Source organism: Ictidomys tridecemlineatus, unplaced genomic scaffold, assembly GCF_052094955.1.
Source record: "Ictidomys tridecemlineatus isolate mIctTri1 unplaced genomic scaffold, mIctTri1.hap1 Scaffold_316, whole genome shotgun sequence".
Taxonomy (NCBI): domain Eukaryota; kingdom Metazoa; phylum Chordata; class Mammalia; order Rodentia; family Sciuridae; genus Ictidomys; species Ictidomys tridecemlineatus.
The window spans coordinates 121,701-140,559 of record NW_027522385.1 but is presented as its reverse complement, the minus strand read 5'-3'; the positions used below and the strand labels follow the sequence as shown (position 1 = coordinate 140,559).

The window sequence follows — 18,859 nt, the reverse complement described above, 5'->3', positions numbered from 1 at the left end:
ACAGCAGCCTCAGAAAAACCCTTACATACCCAGCAGGGCCTCATTTGAGAGAGCTAAGACCCTATTTTTACTGTTGAAAAATAATCATTTTTGGTGCTGAGTTCTGCAGCACTAAGAAATTTCATTTGCACTGGTCGATTTTAAGTGAATTATTCCACAAAACTGCACACAAGGCAGCACCCCAACACCAAAACCACACTCTACCTCAGTGTAAGGTTTCCATAGCAACCAACATCCCGGATGCCCAGAGCATCTGCCAAGATCAGCAGGATGTTTGGCTTGGAGGCGTTCGGTGATTTCTGCTCACAGGTCTGCAGAAGCCAACATACAAGGAGGAGAAGCAGGGTGGAGTCCCTGCAGAAGAAATAAATGTACAGGATTTGGCATGCAAAGTTTACACCATGCATATGTAGATGTCAGGGGCCTGGTGAGGGACTGAACCGAACTCCTATGATGCCAACTGAGCCCCAAGAAAATTATCGAGTTGTGGGAAGCCTCTGGTTTTGCAGAGAATCCAGCAGCCCAAGAAAACCAGGGTGGAGTCCCTACTGCTAATGGCCAATCAACACCAAAGCTGAGAGAGGCTCATTTTCCCCCCTGCACCCAAACTGGAGATTTTCAGCAAGCAATCAGACACTGAGCCCTCCTAATAAGAAAATTCCCTCCACTTTAACCCCATGCAAACAGCAGAGGTCCCCTCTTTATTCTCTGGGGACACATTCCAAAAATCTCAGAGGATATTGAAAGTTCAGCTAGTACCTAACCCTATATAGACTATACTTTTCCAGTATATATAGATGCCTGTCATAACGTATAATTTATAATCTAGGCAGGGCACTAGCAGAACCAGACTCACAGGGACACTAGGATTTTAAACCACAATGGGGGATTCAATGCAACCCCAGAGAAGCAGTGCAGCCGGCAGAGAAGAGTGTCCCTGAGCCTCTGAATAGGGGGCCAGGCGCCCCACCGCCTCAGCGACTACTAGGAGCTTCACTGACAGGTCCTGGGCTCTACCTGCCCCAGGACCCAGAGGGACTCAGCTATCCAGGACGCGCTGGGGGTGGGGCAACCCAGGAGAGCAGGTGGGCGGAGTCACTGTGACGTCACACTGTGGCGGGGAGGGTAGCCGGAGGAAAGGGGCGGGGGCTGCAATAGATCTTGTGCACCCTGGGGCTGGGGGACTGGAGGCCGGTCCCACTGCTGGAGGATCGGGCCGGCCTCGCGAGGGCGCAGTGGGCAGACTGGAAGACCCAGAGCAGGACTGGAGTGTCCTAGCGCTAGGGGGAGGGGAGACAGCTGTGGGGGGGGGCGGGGATGAATGAAAGTCAAGGGTCCGCACCCTGAGGTTTATAGCGGGCGGTGGGGGAGGGTCATAAGGCCCTGCACAGCTGCGCTGGGGCGGGATGGGGGACTGGGGGGCCAGGAGCACGGCGGGGCGTGTCCTAGAGTGGGGGTATGGGCGTGCTGGGGGTGGGCCAGGGACGGGCCTGAGTGTTGGGCACCCCAGAGCTGGGGCTGCGAGGGGGACGCGCCCAGGAGCTGGATGGGCCTTCCTAGGGGGACACAGGGTGGAGAGCGGTGCAAGGAAGTGTTCTAAAGTGCCCAATGGACTGCAGGGGGCGAGACGAGGGGCGTGTCCTAGAGGGGGATGTGCTGGGGTGGAGCAAGGGGCGAGCCTCAGTTTGAGCCAGCTGAGGCTGGGAGGGGATGTTCCCAGGAGCCCACCAGGGCCTTTCTAGGGGGAGACTAGGCCTTAAGGTGAGGTGGCGCAAGGGGTGTGCCCTAGGATGGGGGGACTGGACATGCTGGGGACGGGCCTTAGTGTTGGGCACCTCGGAGCTGCCTCAGGGTGCCAGGAGCGAAGTGGTGACTGACTTAGGAGGGGAAGGGGCAGCGCAGGGGTCCAGTGGTGGCTCTAGTGTTGGAGGCACCTTCAGAGCTGGGGGGAGGGGAGAAAGGCCCTGGAGCGGGACAGCAGTGGCTTAGAGGGTTCCTGGGGACTCCCCAGCAGCATCAGGGAGGGGGCGCGGGGTGGTGGGAGGGGACTCAAGCCGAGCCCCAAGTCGGGACCAAGTGGTATTCTGGGAGTGATAGGGCCAGACGGCCATATGCGGAGGGGACCGGACAGGAGTCTCAGCCAGGGTCAAGACCTTGTTGGGGGAGGGACAGGATTTTGTCTTAGAGTATGTGACAGGCCATGGCTTGGGGTGGGGACCAGGACCGGACACGGAAGACTACGAATTTATTGGGGAGAAACGGGCATCGGGCTGCGTATCTTAAAAAATGTGTATGTGGAGGGTGTCACAGCCCTGTCAGGGTGGGGCAGGGGACATGCCTTATAGAGATTGTGGGACTTGGCCCTGGGGAGGGGTCCCGGATCGGAATGGGAGGGGGCAGAGCGGGTCTTAGTGGGGGGACACTGCAGCGCATCTGTGCCGACCTGGTGTGGGGGACACAGGCTATGAGGGGCCAGGGAGCGGGTCTTGGAGGGATTCCGAGGCCCGAGGGTCTCAGCGTGGGGAGATGTGTCACCCCCTACGACCCGGGAGCAGTGCCAAAGGCGCAGTTTCTGTGGCTCAACCCGGGCCCTGCCTCTTGCTCCGCCTGCGCCCCCCTCCTGCTCCGCCCCCCCCCCAGTGCTGCTCTCTGGGCCATGCAGAGAATGTACCTAGGGCTGGGTTTTGGTGATTTTGGTGACTCGCCATTTCCAAGCACCTCGGCTTCTTTCCCAGGGTCTCGCGCTCTTCCTTGACTTGAGTGGCTCAGTCCCGGGGTCCCGAGTACTTGGCGGTGGCCCAGGCACGTCCTCTGGGCCTGCGAGCACACCTCTGCGTGGATTCCATGGCTGTGCGCTGGCACCAAGGAAAGACCTTGACCCCAGATCTGGGCGCAATCTTGCCTGGGCTGGTGTCTCCGTCCACTGGGCTGCTGGGCGTGCTCCTGGACCCCGGTGGCTCACTTCATCCGATTAACCTCCCAACTCTGGGCCTGGGGAATGGCGCATGGAAACAAGTTCTCCAGGGTCCCCACCTCCTTGTGAAGCTGGGGCTTCTGGAGTTGCTTATTCAGGATGGGGCACAAGCAGGATGACTCCCAAGGCAGCCAGGGCAGCTTAGGGAACACCCCCTTTTTTTAAAATTCCTTCCAAGGGTCTTGGGACAGCCCCACCCCCCTCATAGAATTGGTGGGAATTCAGCTCCACCAGGTTCCGCATTTGGAATCTCTAGGGGGCTGGACTCTTGCTCTTTTGTGCACGCAGGGCCTGGGGTGAAGCCAGAATTAAACAGTCAGTCTAGACTGGAAAAAGGGGTGAGGTCAATTTTGATGAGTCTGGCAAGTTGGAGACTGTTCCCTGAGGGATTGAAATGTCAATTCCTTCAGTGCCCTTTCTCCACCCTTATCCAGAACCTGCCCTTGAGCCAATCTGCTGTTAAGATAACTTGTCCCAGGAATTGCCCCTCCCTACTGGGAGCTACTAGGTTTTTGATTAATGTGTCCTTGGCTGCTCCATCCTGTCCTTCCCCCTTCAGCTCTTCTGGTTCCCAACTTTTGAGCAGCTCAGGAACATCCCTGGGCCTACGGAGCTCTTAATGCTTAATGCTTAAGTGCAGTTAGTGCACCTGCCACTCTTCAAGACCCAGGTAAAGGGCTTCCCCACCTAGGCAGCTCTCAATCACCTGTTCTGTACAGAGCAGGCATGTTGGGTTCTGCTGAAGTGACTTCCCAGTTCTTTTTTATTATTATTAAATTTTTCTTTTTTTTCCTGGGGTTTTTCACAATCAGGAGTTGGTAAAGGGGTTTCTGTCATCTGCTGTCTGACAGAGTCACAGTGTGGGGGATGCTGTGGCAGGGCCACACCATCTGGAAACCAAAACCATGGGGAATGTTAAGTGTTTGGTTTATGATCCTCCTGATATGGAGAACAGGGCATCCGTCAATCAATAATAAAAGTAGATGTTCCCTGAGAATGCAGAAAAATTCCCAGAATGAGACCAAGGAAACAATTGAGACAGGCCCCAAGGTGTGTTTCAATCACTCTCAGGAGACAAACAATAGTGTTATTCCTTAAGAAACTCACAGGGAAAAGATTACCAATCAAAGTTCCCGAGAAAAGCCTAATCCACAAGAAATGTTTATCCCAGGGTTAACAATGTACACTATTGTCCCCCTCCCTTCCAAAGCCACAAGCTCTACAATAGACTAGTTACAAAAAAACAATCGCTGTGCCAACAGGACCACCCTATATAACAGCCTTAATTAAAGGAAGATTATAGTATTCCCCTGGAGGACAAGAGGCTAATAAAAATACATTCCCCGCATTAACACCCCTCCTCTGCCTCACACAGGAATTCATGATGAAAGTGGAAAACACATAGTTAATATTAATGGCAAATAGGTTGCGGTGCAGAACCTGCCCTTTAGTTCAAAGATTATAAAGACATGAGATTTGGTGGGCTTTGACTAAGGATCAAGGAAACTTTAAGAAAACAGTTAAATAGGTCATATATATATATATATATATATATATATATATATATATATATATAAAGGAAATTACTTTGGAAATTAAAAATAGAATAGTGTAAAATTAATGTAGATACATTTTAGAGTCACTTCGGAATAATAGGCTTTCACTATTTTAAGTGTGTTTCACTATTTGAAGTGTGTTTTACTGGGACTTTAGATTAAAAGTAAGAAAGCTTACTAATGATTTTAGGTGTGCTTTAAAGTTAAAGGTTAATGAAGTAATTATACATATGATTTAAAGTTAAAAGTTAATAATAGACCAGGAGACATGTAGTAGTATAGTGTTATGGGCCAGGTTATATGGGCAATGACCAAACAGACTTCATTTAACCCTTAGACTTAATATCATGTAAGAAATGCTTCTCTCCTGCTCAGGCTTGGGTCTGTTCCTTGCAGAGACAGTTATAGGTCCTGCAGGGAGCTGTCCCTGGATGCCCAGCTAAATTTTGTCCATTTGGACAGAACTGGGAATTGGTGTGTTTTGTGAGTGACCTGCCCCACAACAGTGTGCACCTAGTGATTAAGGTGAAAATGTAAATAATTAATCCTGATTGTCAAAGGTTACAGGAAAATATTCTAAACCATGTCCTCAATATATCTTAGATAATCAATATTTCAGAAAAGATTGTGACTCTTGAAAAGTATGGACATCAAATAAGTTTGGGGCTTTGAGACTATTATCTACCTGGAAATATATCTACAAAAATGATATAAAAATAAAGGCCCTCCTAAGGGCAGCAGATTCCTTTTGAAGGCTGCTCAGAACTTGCAACCTGCACTCCTTCAGCACCACATAAAAATAAATAAAAATTAAATAAAGGTATTGTGTCCAACTACACCTAAAAAATTAAAATAAAAAAGGAACAGAGTAATACTGAGACAATCTCATTGAGTATGTTTGTTTCTCTGTGCACCATATCGCCCCTTGACATGTCTTGAAAACGTTTCAATATCTTGCTGAACCTCACTCCTCAACCTGGGCCCAGAGCTGTTTTGTTTCACAGATGAGGCCTCCTTGGTCCAGGCCCCAGAGACACCCTCATGAATAGAAGCAAATCATTGGCCTCAGCCCACAGGTGAAGGGAGACTGTCCCAAGTCTCCACGGAGTTTCCTACAAAGTGAGGATGAAGAGGAGCAAGGAAGAGGTACATGTGCTTGAAAAAGAGTCAAGAAGTTTAAAAAAAACCCAGAAAGTGACTTGTTCATTAAACACGGGTTAGCAAGGCAGTGAGATTTGAGGGTGGGGGTAATTAAACATATTTAAGCCATTTAAATGTTCATATCATTCTTCATGTGGAAGGAGAATTGTTTTCTTCAGAAATAGATCTGAAGTGGAGATTGAGGACAAGTGGTTAAATGTTAGTCACAGCATTCAGCAGAAATCCTGGGGCAGGAAACTCAGAAAATAGGAAGAGTTTGCAGCCCATTCAGAAATGCACCCTGTGGCTGGGCAGAGAGACGCAGTGCTTTGACAGACAGCTGAACTCCCAGAGTCCAAGTTCACATTAAGGATGTGATTCCTATTTCCTACTTGGATTCTGAATTATTTTCTTTCTGTTATTATTGTTTTCTACATTAAATTTGCTCTGAGTGATGATTGATTCAAGACTCCCATTATAATCTTAACTGCTTTCTGCTTGCTAAATGACCTTCTATGAATCTTCATGATTTCATTTAAATACTTGGGGATTATTACACAAGTACTGTAAAGGTCTGGCAAATCGTTGGAGGGAGAGACCACACAAGAGACTTACTCCATGCAATTGGCAAAAGGGGATTTATTGGGGATCCATTCCAGAGCGCTGGGACTCTGTGCTCACTCAAGAAGGGAGAGCAGCCCAGAGCCCAGAGCAAAGGTCAAGCAGACCTTAAGTACACTTTTTGGAGAGGGCGGTGGGCTTTGCATACATCAGAACAAATCATCATGAGGCGCTGGGAAATTGAACAACAACTCTGAGACTTGATTGGCAAATTCATTGGCGGGAACAGCTCGGGTGGGGGTGATTTGTCATTCCTAAGCGGGGTACACATTCAAACTGATTGGTTCGAGCCCTGTGACAGGGCCCTAGGCTAAATGGCTAGTAGGGTGTTGTCTTAACTATCTCAGAAATCTGGGTGTAACAGAGGAACTCAATAATACCTAATCTTTTACATTTTAATTCAAGCCTTCCAGCTTAGAAACTTTACACTTTCAGTACTAGATACTGTTTTTATACAAAAATGTACAATGAACTTTTGAAAAGATTTTTAATGGATTCTAATTAGTTACACAGGACAGTGGAATGCATTTGGTCACATGCTACATAGGGGTATTATACCTCCTCATTCTTCTGGTTGCACATGATGTAGAGTTACACTGGTCATGAAATAATATATGTACAAAGGGTAATGACGTCTTATTTATTTTACTTTCAATCTACCCCCATAGCCCCTCCCCTTTTTTCACTTCCCTCTGTCTAATCCAAAGTTCCTCTATTCTTCTCAAGAACCTCACCCTTATTGTGAATTAGATCTGCATATCTGAGAAGACATCTGGCCTCTGATTTCTTGGGACTGGCTTATTTTCCATAGCATAATATTCTCCATTTCCATCTATTTGCTGGTAAATGCCATCATTTCGTTCTTCTTTTAGGCTGCATAGTATTCCATTCTGTATATATACCAAAATTTCTTTATCCATTCTTCTGTTGAAGGGCACAGAGATCAGAGATCCTCCAACCTTTGTTACAAAAATGCCATTGAGTCTGAAAAACCAGCCTGTACCTCAGAGCAAAGCCTGTTCAAGGAAGGGACATGACCCTTGTCATTGAAAACACCCACAGAGCACTCCTAGGCATAAATGCACTCTGTTGAGTTGTTTGTCTGCAAATAACAGGAGATATCCACTGTGCCAGGTGTCTCTGAGTTACTCTAGGTGGGGACCCATAGCAACCCCCTACCAGCCACCAATCAGCATGAGACAGGGAAAATACCTGGGATGCCAGATGACCCTCCCTATAGTTTATGGTGGTTGATAACATGTTGGGAAACCATGTAGTTCAGCACCTACAACCCTCATGGCCTAAACCAACCAGTTCAAATGAATTCTCCTCTGTACTAATCAATCACCGCTACCCAACTTGTTCCCACCAGTGAATGTGCTAATCATGTTTTAGAGTTGTTTTATGATTTTCCTGCAGTGTGTGATGATTTGCCAAGAGATGCTATGATGTATGTGAAGTCCCTGACTTCCCCAAAGCGTATATAAAACTGCTGCAAACACTGGGCTAGGGGCCTCTCAGCATCACCAGTTGCTGGATGTATGTGGAGGATCGAATTAGCTCCCAATAAACACCTCTTTGCTGCTTACATGGACCTTGGTCTCTGGTGGTCTTTTGAGGGTCCTGAATTCGAGCCTAACATGCCTAGGGAAGATTATTGTAATAAAATTCAATTGGGCGTGAATTTTGTTAAATCTTTGTCAATTCTATAATTGTTTTGTAAAAGTCAAATACATTTTTATAAATATATTTTTTAAATTTCCGAAAAAGTAAAAGAAAACAGTACACCCCAAATTGAAATAAGGATTCAGTGTATTCTCCAAACTTGGAGAGAAATTGACAAGTTCCGTAAAATCCACATCAATTTGTGAAGAAAACCAAAACTATGACCCACTCTTTCAAATACATGATAAAACTCTGTGGTTCAGCACAGTGACATCAGTTGATACTAAAAAACTACAGTGAACAAACCACAAAGTTCTAGCCTGAGATTAGATTCTTATAAACCCATGGGAGTATTTGAAGATGGAATCATACACACAACTGTGAACAATTCATTATAGTAAATGGACTATAAACTTCAAATAGGATAGAAGTGTTTCTAAAATGATTCTAGAAGATTCAAAAGTTGTCCTGCAGAATGAGGAAGCTGGAGCCCCAGCACCAGCCACACACTAAGTATACAGTCATCCATGGTTAACAAATATATGAAAAAAAAGTTCAATATCTGTATCAATTGGAGAAATGCAAGTTAAAACTATTCCCTCTCACTCCAGTCAGGAGGGCAATTCTCAGGAATACAAGTATTATTAAATATTGGCGAGTAGGTGGGGAAAAGGTTCACTCACCCATTGTTGGTGGGACTGCAGATTGGTGCAATCACTCTGGAAAGGAGTATGGAGATTCCTTAGAAAACTTGAAATGGAACCACCATTTGACCCAGCTATGCCACTTTTCGATTTATATCCAAAGGACTTAAAGATCAGCACACTACAGTGACTCAGTCACAAAAATGTTTATAGCAACTCAATTTATAATAGCTCAACTCTGCAATCAGCCCAGTTGCCCTTCAACAGATGAATGGATAAAGAAAATGTGACACACACACACACACACACACACACACACACACACGCACACACACACATACACACACACGGAGGTTGAGGAGGGAAAAAATAAAAGGCTATTGGATTAGATAAATGGAAATTATGGGAAGGGAGGGGGATGGTGTAGAAAAGAGAGTAAACTTAATGGGACACATTTTTTAAGTTCATATATAACTACAGACCAGGGTAACTCCACATCAAGCACAACTAAAAGACTGGGATCCTAATCAGAATAAGTTACACTCCATGTATGTATAAAGTGTCCAAATATACTCTAGTGTCATGGAACACACAGAAATGCAAATACTAAAATTACTCAAATTATCAGGGCGAAAAACAAGAGGGAATTTTTGTGAGCTTGAGAGAGGAAAGATGTCTTAGAATTAGACTGAAGGTATTATCAGGAACCACTTTTAAAACTTTTTTATTTTTTATTTTATTTTCTTGGTATGGAGGATTGAACCTATGGGCACTTAACCACTGATCCACATGCCCAGCTCTTCTTTATATTTTATTTAGAGACAGGTTCTCACTGAGTTGCTTCAGGCCTCACTAAGTTGCCAAGGCTGGTTTGAAACTCGCAATCCTCCTGAGCCAGCCTTCTGAGCTGCTGGGATGATAAGCATGAACCCCTACACCAGCAACAACAGAAAATTTGATAAAGAGTACCTCATCAAGAATTTTCTCTTCAAACACCATAAAGAATGTGAAAACCGTCTCTAGATTGAAGCATTCCAAAATCTATGCATACATCAATGTATCGTTATTTTACTAATGAATGTTTTCCAAAGGTTATTGATGTGCTCTGTGCAAATACCCCCATCTCTGAAATCTGGGGGATCTTAGAGTAGGTCTCCACTTGCTGCTCAGGTGACACAATCTGAGGCTAACAGGGACCCTAAGAACTCTGCAGCCGTGTGTTCCTGCAAGAGCCTGGCAGGGGTCGCCCTTCCCACACACTTCACCCTTCTCCTGCAGGATTTTCGTTGAAGGAGGAATGATGGGGTCTGACTCTCATTTATGCTTTCACTGCAAGTGAGGATACAGAACAACTCCAAAGCTGAAACCAAGCCTCTTGTGGACAAGACATCAGGAAGCTAGACTCAGCCCCCTGAAACCTGACCCCTGGCCTCATTTGAATGGCTTCTCCTCAATAAAAGGGTTCAGCCTGTGTGTGTGTGTGTGTGTGTGTGTGTGTGTGTGTGTGTGTATTTTCTGAACCTCCTACAGGATCAGATGGCTGTAACTCAGGAGAAGCATTTGTTTATCGCAGAAACAAAGCCGTCCATGTTCCTGGGATGACCCCCCAAATTTTTCTTCTTGTTCCTGACCAAATAAATTAAAAGAAATAAATAAATGTATACACAAGGATCATCAGCTACATCACATGATGTCACATGCAGTCGTGTACTCCTAGTTAAAAACATGTTGAAATGGATCCAAAATATTTTAAGAACCACGTGGTTACATAAAGTTAATCAATTATATACTGTATTTATTATAGGTTATGCCCTTATCTACAGAAATATCCAAGGACTTTAACTATATTTTCATTGATATCTCTTATTTTAAAAAAAAATATATATTTTTTAAGTTGTTGATAGGCCTTTACTTTTTTTTATTTATTTGTATGTGGTGCCAAAAATCAAACCCAGTGCCTCATGCATGCCAGGCAAGCGTGCTACCACTGAGCCCCAACCCCAGCCCTTATTGATATTTTTTTTATCAAGGTACAAACATAATTATTTTTTAGAAATTATTTTCAGAAATTATTTCAAAGTGTAACCAGGAAAAATTCTAAAAGGAATTTCAACAGAGGAGAAGCACACACTGGAGGTCCTAAGAAGAAAGAAATCATCTTTGGGTAAACCAAGATCTTTATATTCTAGATTTTTATGATAAAAATATTTTCCTAAATAGGAATATTTTTATATTATTAATTATAGAATATATAAATGTGAAAAAAAGAGATTTATATGTACTGGACTGACTAAAAGTTTTAACTGATTAATTCAAGGATTTTTCAGGCTATTTCCCTGATTTTACTCTCTATGCTGACACTGAGCTAATATTTTTGTTTATATTTTGACATGATAAAGATCTATTAAAATGTTAAGTTTAATTCCTTTAAGCAAGGTCTTTATTGCCTAATGATTCTTATTGTTTAAGGCAAGGATTAATTTGGGTGAATAAATTCACATCCTTGATTAAACACTAAATACATTAAACTGCTGACTTCGATTCTAATTTTTACAATTCTCCTTGGAGACTAAATTTGATTGATTCAAAGACTGTCCATTCTTGAATATTTTGTTTGTTGAATCATTTTGAGATCTGGGAATTTTTTTTAGGACTGAGGTTCTCCAAATTATAGTTGTACGTTAGTTTTGAGCATTAAAAGTTGCAAACCTTGTTGAAAATTCACGGACATGATAGAAGTTCTCTGATTGGACCTATTATCCACAAAATTTGGTAGGATTTATATAATGCTTAATGACATTTTTTAAAAGACCATCGAGAGACACCTATTTAAAGAATAATATTCTGAGACATAAAGATATGTTGAGACCTTCTCTCAGAAAGAGATTGAGGATTCCTTTTAAATTGTTAAGATGGATCAACTAGTATATATATTGGGAAATTACAATAATCAATACAAGGTAAATCTTATCATTAAAATACTTGTACTACTATCTATAACTTAAATTGATGATATTATGGCTTATGCCAAGTCTTTACTCAATTTTATTAAATAAAGAAAAGGGGGAACACAGGACCCTAGAGGCACACACTAGATCTTACAAAATATTTAATTTTTTTCTTAATTGTAATATTGAGAATCTCAGGGAATATAGCTCAGTTGTTAGGGTGCTTTGCTCAGATGTACAAGGCCCAAGGTTCAATCTCAGCACCACCAAAAAAAAAAAATTGAGACTGCTGTTGAATTTACTGAATCATGTTCATTGCTGATGAACATGATTCAGTAAATTAAATCAGGTTTAAAAGATAGAATTTAAACCTGTCATCATGAAAATGACTGAAAAACCCAACACAGGAAGGTAAATCTTCCAACTGCAGAGTTTCCAACCATGCAGCTTCATGAACTTGTCAGGTAAGTAAAAATTATGAAGTAACTTCTATGGACACATTCTCAGATCTGTTTTTTAAATTTGTTTTTTTAGTTGTAGATGGAAACAATCCTTTTATTTTGTTTATGTTCTCATGTGGTGCTGAAGATCAAACCCAGGGCCTCGCATGTGCTAGGCGAGCGCTCCACCACCGAGCCACCACCCTAGCCCTCAGATCCATTTTTAATGCACATTGTAGTGTGGACTGGAAAGCCCACCCATGAAACTAGATTAATCCTACTGACTGTAGTAGTCAGTTATATGTTGATCCTATGGCAAACAGAATGTCTGGGATTCTATTTGAGGAATAGACACCATACGAGAAACCTAAACCAGACAATCATGCTACCCTTAGAAATTAAGACTACTTATGTGGACAGTTGTCCAAATTGAAAGATTGATGAAATAGAATTTTTCTCTACAGGCCAGTTATGTACACAAGGTATCCACCAATGTAGGGTTGCCCTGATCATTCTACAATAGAAATTGGCACCTTTTCTAAGTATTATTCCTGAGTATTCCTAAGTATTATGCAAATGTCTAGTCAGTACCACACAAGAGCTCTAGAAATAGTGCATGCATTTAGGCTGGTCTCCTGGAATGGACAAGAACAATTACAGGAGGATGCCTGTCACCTGGAGGTTTTATTGGTAATACCCTAACCCTCATGAGATGGCACCCAAAAGGATGTTAGGATGTTTGTCTTCTGCTGTCAGAATATCTACATCACTGACAGACCTAACAGATTCCTTAAATGTGAGAATTAAGAGAAAGGAGGATGACTATCCTGTAGCCTGAATGAATACAACTCATCATAGTAATTGCCAGCTGATATTTCAGAGCTACACTCTGCTGAAGTTAAGGTTCAGGTCTGAAACAGGTGAATGCCAGTTAACCAGACTTAGGCCAGCTCCTGGTCTCAGGATCTTTGACGGGACTAATTTAAATATTATTCGTTGCTTCTACGATACAGTCTTTATTGCTCTTTTTCAAAGTTACAACATAGGGATTCTCTTAACGTTGGACTTAAATTACTTCCAAGAGCTTTCTTAGTCAGATAAATGCTGATGGAAAAATTAGAACTGAGTTAAAATGCTCTAAAAGGCCACTGTGGTAAATATTGTGACTGAGCCCTCTGCTCTGTGGTTTGTGGAGAGGCTGAAGCGCCATGCCAAATCAAAATATCTATGTTACCATTGCCAAGTGCAAGGCTTCCCAATAATATCGAGAAAAGATGAAGAATCTTCTGATGAGTGTTTGGTATAATAATAATAATAATAATAATAATAATAATAATAATAATAATAACAACAACAACAACAACCTGGATTTTTCAAGGTGGTGATGTCCTAGAGATAGTATATTTTCTACTAATGCCTTTTTTGTTTTAATAGTAGATCATGATGATCTCAGACCAAGAATCCAGTGACTGAAAGATACAATTTCCCAATCGCCTTTAAATATTAAGGAATAGAAAATATGGGCAGAGCCACTCTGAATGACCCCCTGCCTTCCAGTCCTGAAGCAGGAGGCTCTGACCAATCACTACATCAACTCTCTCTGACTCTCTCTCAGCCCCCCTTCACTTTGAAAACATCCAAAACAGGGGTCTGGCAGGACCCTTCTCATTACTTTTCTGGCCAGAGGTGGGCAGGAGAGTTTCAAATTTCAATTCCCCCCTCGCGGAGAGCACTTGGTAAGCTGTTGGCCTGGCCCTTCTGCCGGAGGAAGAGCCCACCTCAAACTGCAAGCCCTTTGTGGCTATCGTGACCAAGGGGAACCTGGTCTCTCGCAGGGCTTCCCCATACCTCTGTGGGTCTCCCCTTCCTGATCAGAGTCTTGATTGAAGCCAGAGCCCCAACCTGCATTCACACAGGCAGCCAGGAGGGAGATCTGGGGCAAAGTTGGGACTAGTTGGCTCATTATATTTTCTGATCTGGGTCTCAGGTGCGTAGAATTGGACGTTGTTTTTATTTTATTTTTTTTCTGATGACCTCTACCTTTGGATAAGATTGCGCATATAATGTCACTGTTGATGTCGTTAGATTTATATCTGTCCTTTTACATTCTATTATGTTTTTTTTTTGAGGGGGTGGGGACTGGGGATTGAACGCAGGGGCACTAAATCACTGAGCCCCATCCCCAGCCCTATTTTGTATTTTATTTAGAGAAAGGGTCTCACCAAATTGCTTAGGACCTCACCATGGCTGAGGCTGGCTTTGAACTCATGGTCCTCCTGCCTCAGCCTCACAATTTGCTGTGACTTGAAGTGTGTGCCACCATGCCCGGCCCTCTGAACTACATCTCTATTGCAAGCTTTATTTAGAGACAGAGTGAAGCTAAATCGCGGAGGCTGCTCTAGCAGGTTACTGATTTATTTTTTTGTTGTTGTTTGTTTTGTTTTGCTGCTTGTTATTTTTTTTGAAGGTTTCTGTTTTTTTTTTTTGTTTGTTTGTTTTTTTTTAGTGAGAGAATGAACTCATTATAGAGCTGGGACCTCCTGAGAAACTGAGGCAGTAAAAAGACCTTCTCGAACCCTTGATTTTTTGCAATCACATCAGAAAGTTTTCAGACATGTCACTCTGTAACAGGCATGAACTTCTTGAAGGGGAAGGGGGCATTCTCAAGGGTGACAGTGGGTCCTCTCAGAAAGCAGAGGGACCCTGTGCCTCTTCTGCACTCTAGTTTTATTGGAGTCCCTGGGAAGTTTCCAGAGACTCCTGCCCAGGTGCACTTTTTGACTTTTGACAGCAGGGTGACATCATACTTTCAAGTCTCGAGGGTCATGGCAACTCTATGTCACCTTGGCCCACGCTGAGCCATTCTAATTATATTCTTATCCAAAGAATTATCCTTTCTTCAAAAATTTGGTCTGTTGAAAGAGTCACAAAGTCTGTCCCCACATAGTCACTTGGGTTCCTTTTAGGGAGTTTCCTGCCTGCATTTCTCATGCAGATCACAGGTAGTTTGCTGAATGAGACATCTCATGTCCACTTAGGCCAGGCAGAGCTGCAGGTAAATTGATTTTTGGAAATCATGCATGTGCATGTCAGCACAGTGGGCCCATTTTACAGGATTATTCTCTTAATCATCTGTTCCCACCATTCTTGCGTGTGTCCCCTAGAAGACTAAGAGACAAAGGTATAGAAAAAGCACAGCTTTTACTGACAGTGTTACAGGATGGAACATGTGGGCGAGCAGGCAAGATGCAGTCAGCATTCTATCCTCTGGTTCACAAGGGTCCCCGCTTCCCACCCCAGTTTCTCTTTGGCAAAGTACTATGGGGTGCACCAACTTCCTGATCTTCACCTGCATTTCCCTGTGTCTCACTGGGCTGCTTAAAGAAGCATGCTGCGGGGAAAAGTAGCACATTCCTGAAATCCCAGTGGTTTGGGAGGTTAATGCAGAAAAACTGCAAGTTGGAAGCAGCCTCTGCAGCTTAGTGAGGCACTAAGCCTCTTAGCCAGACCCTGTGTAAAAGTAAAAAAGAGCTGGAAGTTTGGCTCAGTGGCTAGGAAGCTCTCAGTCAAATCCCTGGTATCAAAACCCCCACATATTTTCATATAAAGCAATACACCCTTAGTTGTCCCCAACTCCCTTTGTCCTTTTGTGCCAGGAAAGTCTTCTTGAATTGAGTGCATTTTGGACCTAGACACTTTTGACTTTACCTAAATCAACACTTCTTCTTTCTCTCTTGGTCAGGGTGACCCCTCCCCGACCTCCTGTGGGTCCAGGATGGTTTGGGTGCACGGACTCGAGGTCTTCCACATCCACAGTCTGAGGCTGACTCTCCATTTTGCTCTACTTGCCCTCAGGCTGCCTTTCTTATATCTCAATTGTACATTTAAGGCAAAATACTATATTTTCAAAACCAGCCATGTTTGCTATTTTATTTAGAGTCAGGCTCTCATTGAGTTGCTTAGCACCTCATTTTTGCTGATGCTAGATTAGAACTAGAAATCCTCCTGTCTTAGCCTCCTGAACCTCTAGGATCACAGGAATGAACAACCATGCTGGGTCTCACCCTTTGATTGGTCAACCTCTTCATTGGATTGATAGTAGCTTGGAGTCACCATCTGGAGTTATTCTCTCAGGCCCATTACAGTTATGCTCACACCCACCTTCTTTGAACCACAATAAAAGGGATGCTCAGTGGCAAAGCGCCCCTGCCCTCAATTCAATCTTTACCATGGGGGACAATAAAGGCACCTGGAATTCAATTCTCAGCCCTGGCAGCTATATGTCCACTTTTCCACACATTGTGGGAATACGACTTTTTACACAATAGCCCCCCCCTTGGCCATGGGCAATATTGTTCGGTAGAATGAACTTGGGCCAGTGAGGAGGATGTGATAGACTTCACAAAGCCCAACTTAAGAGTAGAGAAAAAAAATTGTACTTAATTTCCAAGAGGGGGATAGACATGACAGACAGTGTTGGCCCCAAGTGGCAATTTTTTATGGTTTATATGCAGGGTTAAGGGACCCAGCTGAGAAGGGTTTTCGTTTCTTTCTGGTTGGACTATCGGTTCAAACCCAGAATGCTGAGAGTGCTGGGTCAGCTCTGGGGGTATGTTGCTTCCTAGGGCTTGTGGCTTTTCTTGAAAACCTTGACATGGAAAGAATACACTGGAGGGGGACTTCCTCCTGACAAAGTGAGGTCAGTCTTTGCAATACAGTGACATGCGTCCAGGGAGCAAGTGCGTGTGAGCTCACAGAGAAGTTATAAGACCACAGATGCCTGAAGCTTAAATCCTACAGATAATACTAAATCCTACATACAATTTCCCCTATCCATACATGCCTATGATTACCCTTTCTATAAAATCTCAAAGTCCTTGTCAGCATCTGAAGACAGGGTAAGGACAGGGTTTTTTTGTCTTCCTGGTGTAGGTGCACTGGTCAAAGTTTCTTTCCTGCTTTGCATCATAATCGTTTCTGTTTGGTTTTGGGTGAACATCTGAACAGACCTGTGGGGTTACCAGAGTCAAATTTCTGCAGAAGACTTCCTAACATTCGAAGTAGAACATCTACACTAAGCACAAAGCACCCATTTTATTTCCACAGCATATTGCTGCCCTAGAGGATTGCCCTACTTCCTCCCCCACTCTTTCTGCTATGGAGGGAGCCTTGGGCATCAGAGCCAATCCCAGTTGCTTCCTTTTGTAGATCAGGAGCCTCCTCAAAGCAACAGAGGGCAGGAGGTCAGGAGAATTACTAAATAGTTTTCAAATTGTTTTCATTTTTTGATATTATATATGGGTCATATAAATGATATCTTTAAAAAGTGTTGCAAAAATTTGGAGACCGTGTCTTTCTAAGTCACTTGAGGTCGCATCAGCTGGGGAAAAAAAAAATATATATATATATATATTAATATATATTATTTTTCATAATATATATATTATAGAAAATATTCTGATTAGATGTACTTAGTGTGAGAAATATATATATATATAATATATATAAAATATATTATAGAAAATATCCATTTTATATATAGAATATATTATATAAAATACATATTTTATATATAAAATACATATAATATATAGAGACTATATTATATAAAATACATATTTTATAAATAAAAATATATAATATATTCTATATATTTTATAAAAAATATATTATATGTATTTTATATATACAAAAATATATAAAATATAGATTATATATAGAATATAAAATAATATATCGTTCTTTCTTTTTTAAGGTACTGGGAAACAAACCCAGTGGGGCTTGACCCCGTTCTCTGAGCTCCATCCCCACCTTTTCATTTTATTTGTAGACAGGGTCTCACTGTTTGCAGATGCAGACGTGACCTTGGGCTCCTCCAGCCTCAGCCTCCTGGAGAAGTTCTGCTTTGTTTTTGTGTTGAGGTTAAACCCAGGGCCTCGCCATGCTCGGAAAGCACTCTATGGCTGAAGCCCAGCTCAGCGCCAGGTGTCACCTCTGTCCCAGAGGCTAAGCCAAGGTTTCCCACCTGGATTCCTTCTCAGCACAGCCAGGAAGCTCCTCCTGAAAAGGGCTGGGGCCAAGAATCTGTCACTCTACCCAATTTCAGCCAGTGATTGGATGCTGTTAGCTTTTAGTCACGATCCAGAGGCGGGCCTGGAGGCCATCCATCAGGGTCGCTTGGTGTAACTGTCCAATCAGTGCGCAAAGGGAGGGGAAGGGCGAGCTGCCGCAAGCTCCCGGGCTTTTCTTCCTCACCAAATGGGCTACTCCTGCTCCAGGCCCCGTGTTCTCTGCTCCAGGGACCCCAGTGACTGGGCTGCCGTGTTCTCGGAGATCTCGGGTGCCCGCAGGTTCCTCCAGAGGACGCCAGGTCACCAGAAAAGCCAAAAATGGTGAGTTCGCTGAATGTAGGCAGTAAGCACCTGCCTTGGGGCCCGGCGTGCGGGCAAGCTGCTGAGTGGCGCCCTGAGTCGCCGCTGTCGGGTGGCCCTGGGTCCTGTCCCCTGGTTCCCTGGGTTTGGAAGGGAGGCTCAGGTCCCAGGTGTCTCCTTTGCTCCCTACCTGTGACCCTCACTCACTTTTCCCAACGTGTAGGAAGCAGGACCAAAAATGCACCTTTCTTCTCTCTGTGGAGCTCCACCTAGTGGACGTCCTCCAAATTGCAGGCGCCACCTGCCCTCTAAAAGGCCACCTTCTCTCCACCTCACAGCTCAGCCAGACATTCCTTCTTCCTACTGGTTTCAAATAGACACCGTCTGCTAATTGTCATTATCGCTTAGTGAAATAGTGGAAAGAATCAATCTTCCTTACCCCCTCCCTTCCCCCCTCCCTTCCCCCCTCTCTTTCTCCCTTTCCTTTGTGTTGGAATCTG

General features: G+C 43.7%; 1 pseudogene; it reads right to left on the bottom strand.

Annotated features, from left to right (window-relative positions):
- The window catches only part of LOC144373225 (arylsulfatase D-like), a 30,821-nt pseudogene extending 12,064 nt beyond the window's left edge, over positions 1–18,757 (bottom strand).
- Positions 18,758–18,859: the final 102 nt, after the last annotated feature.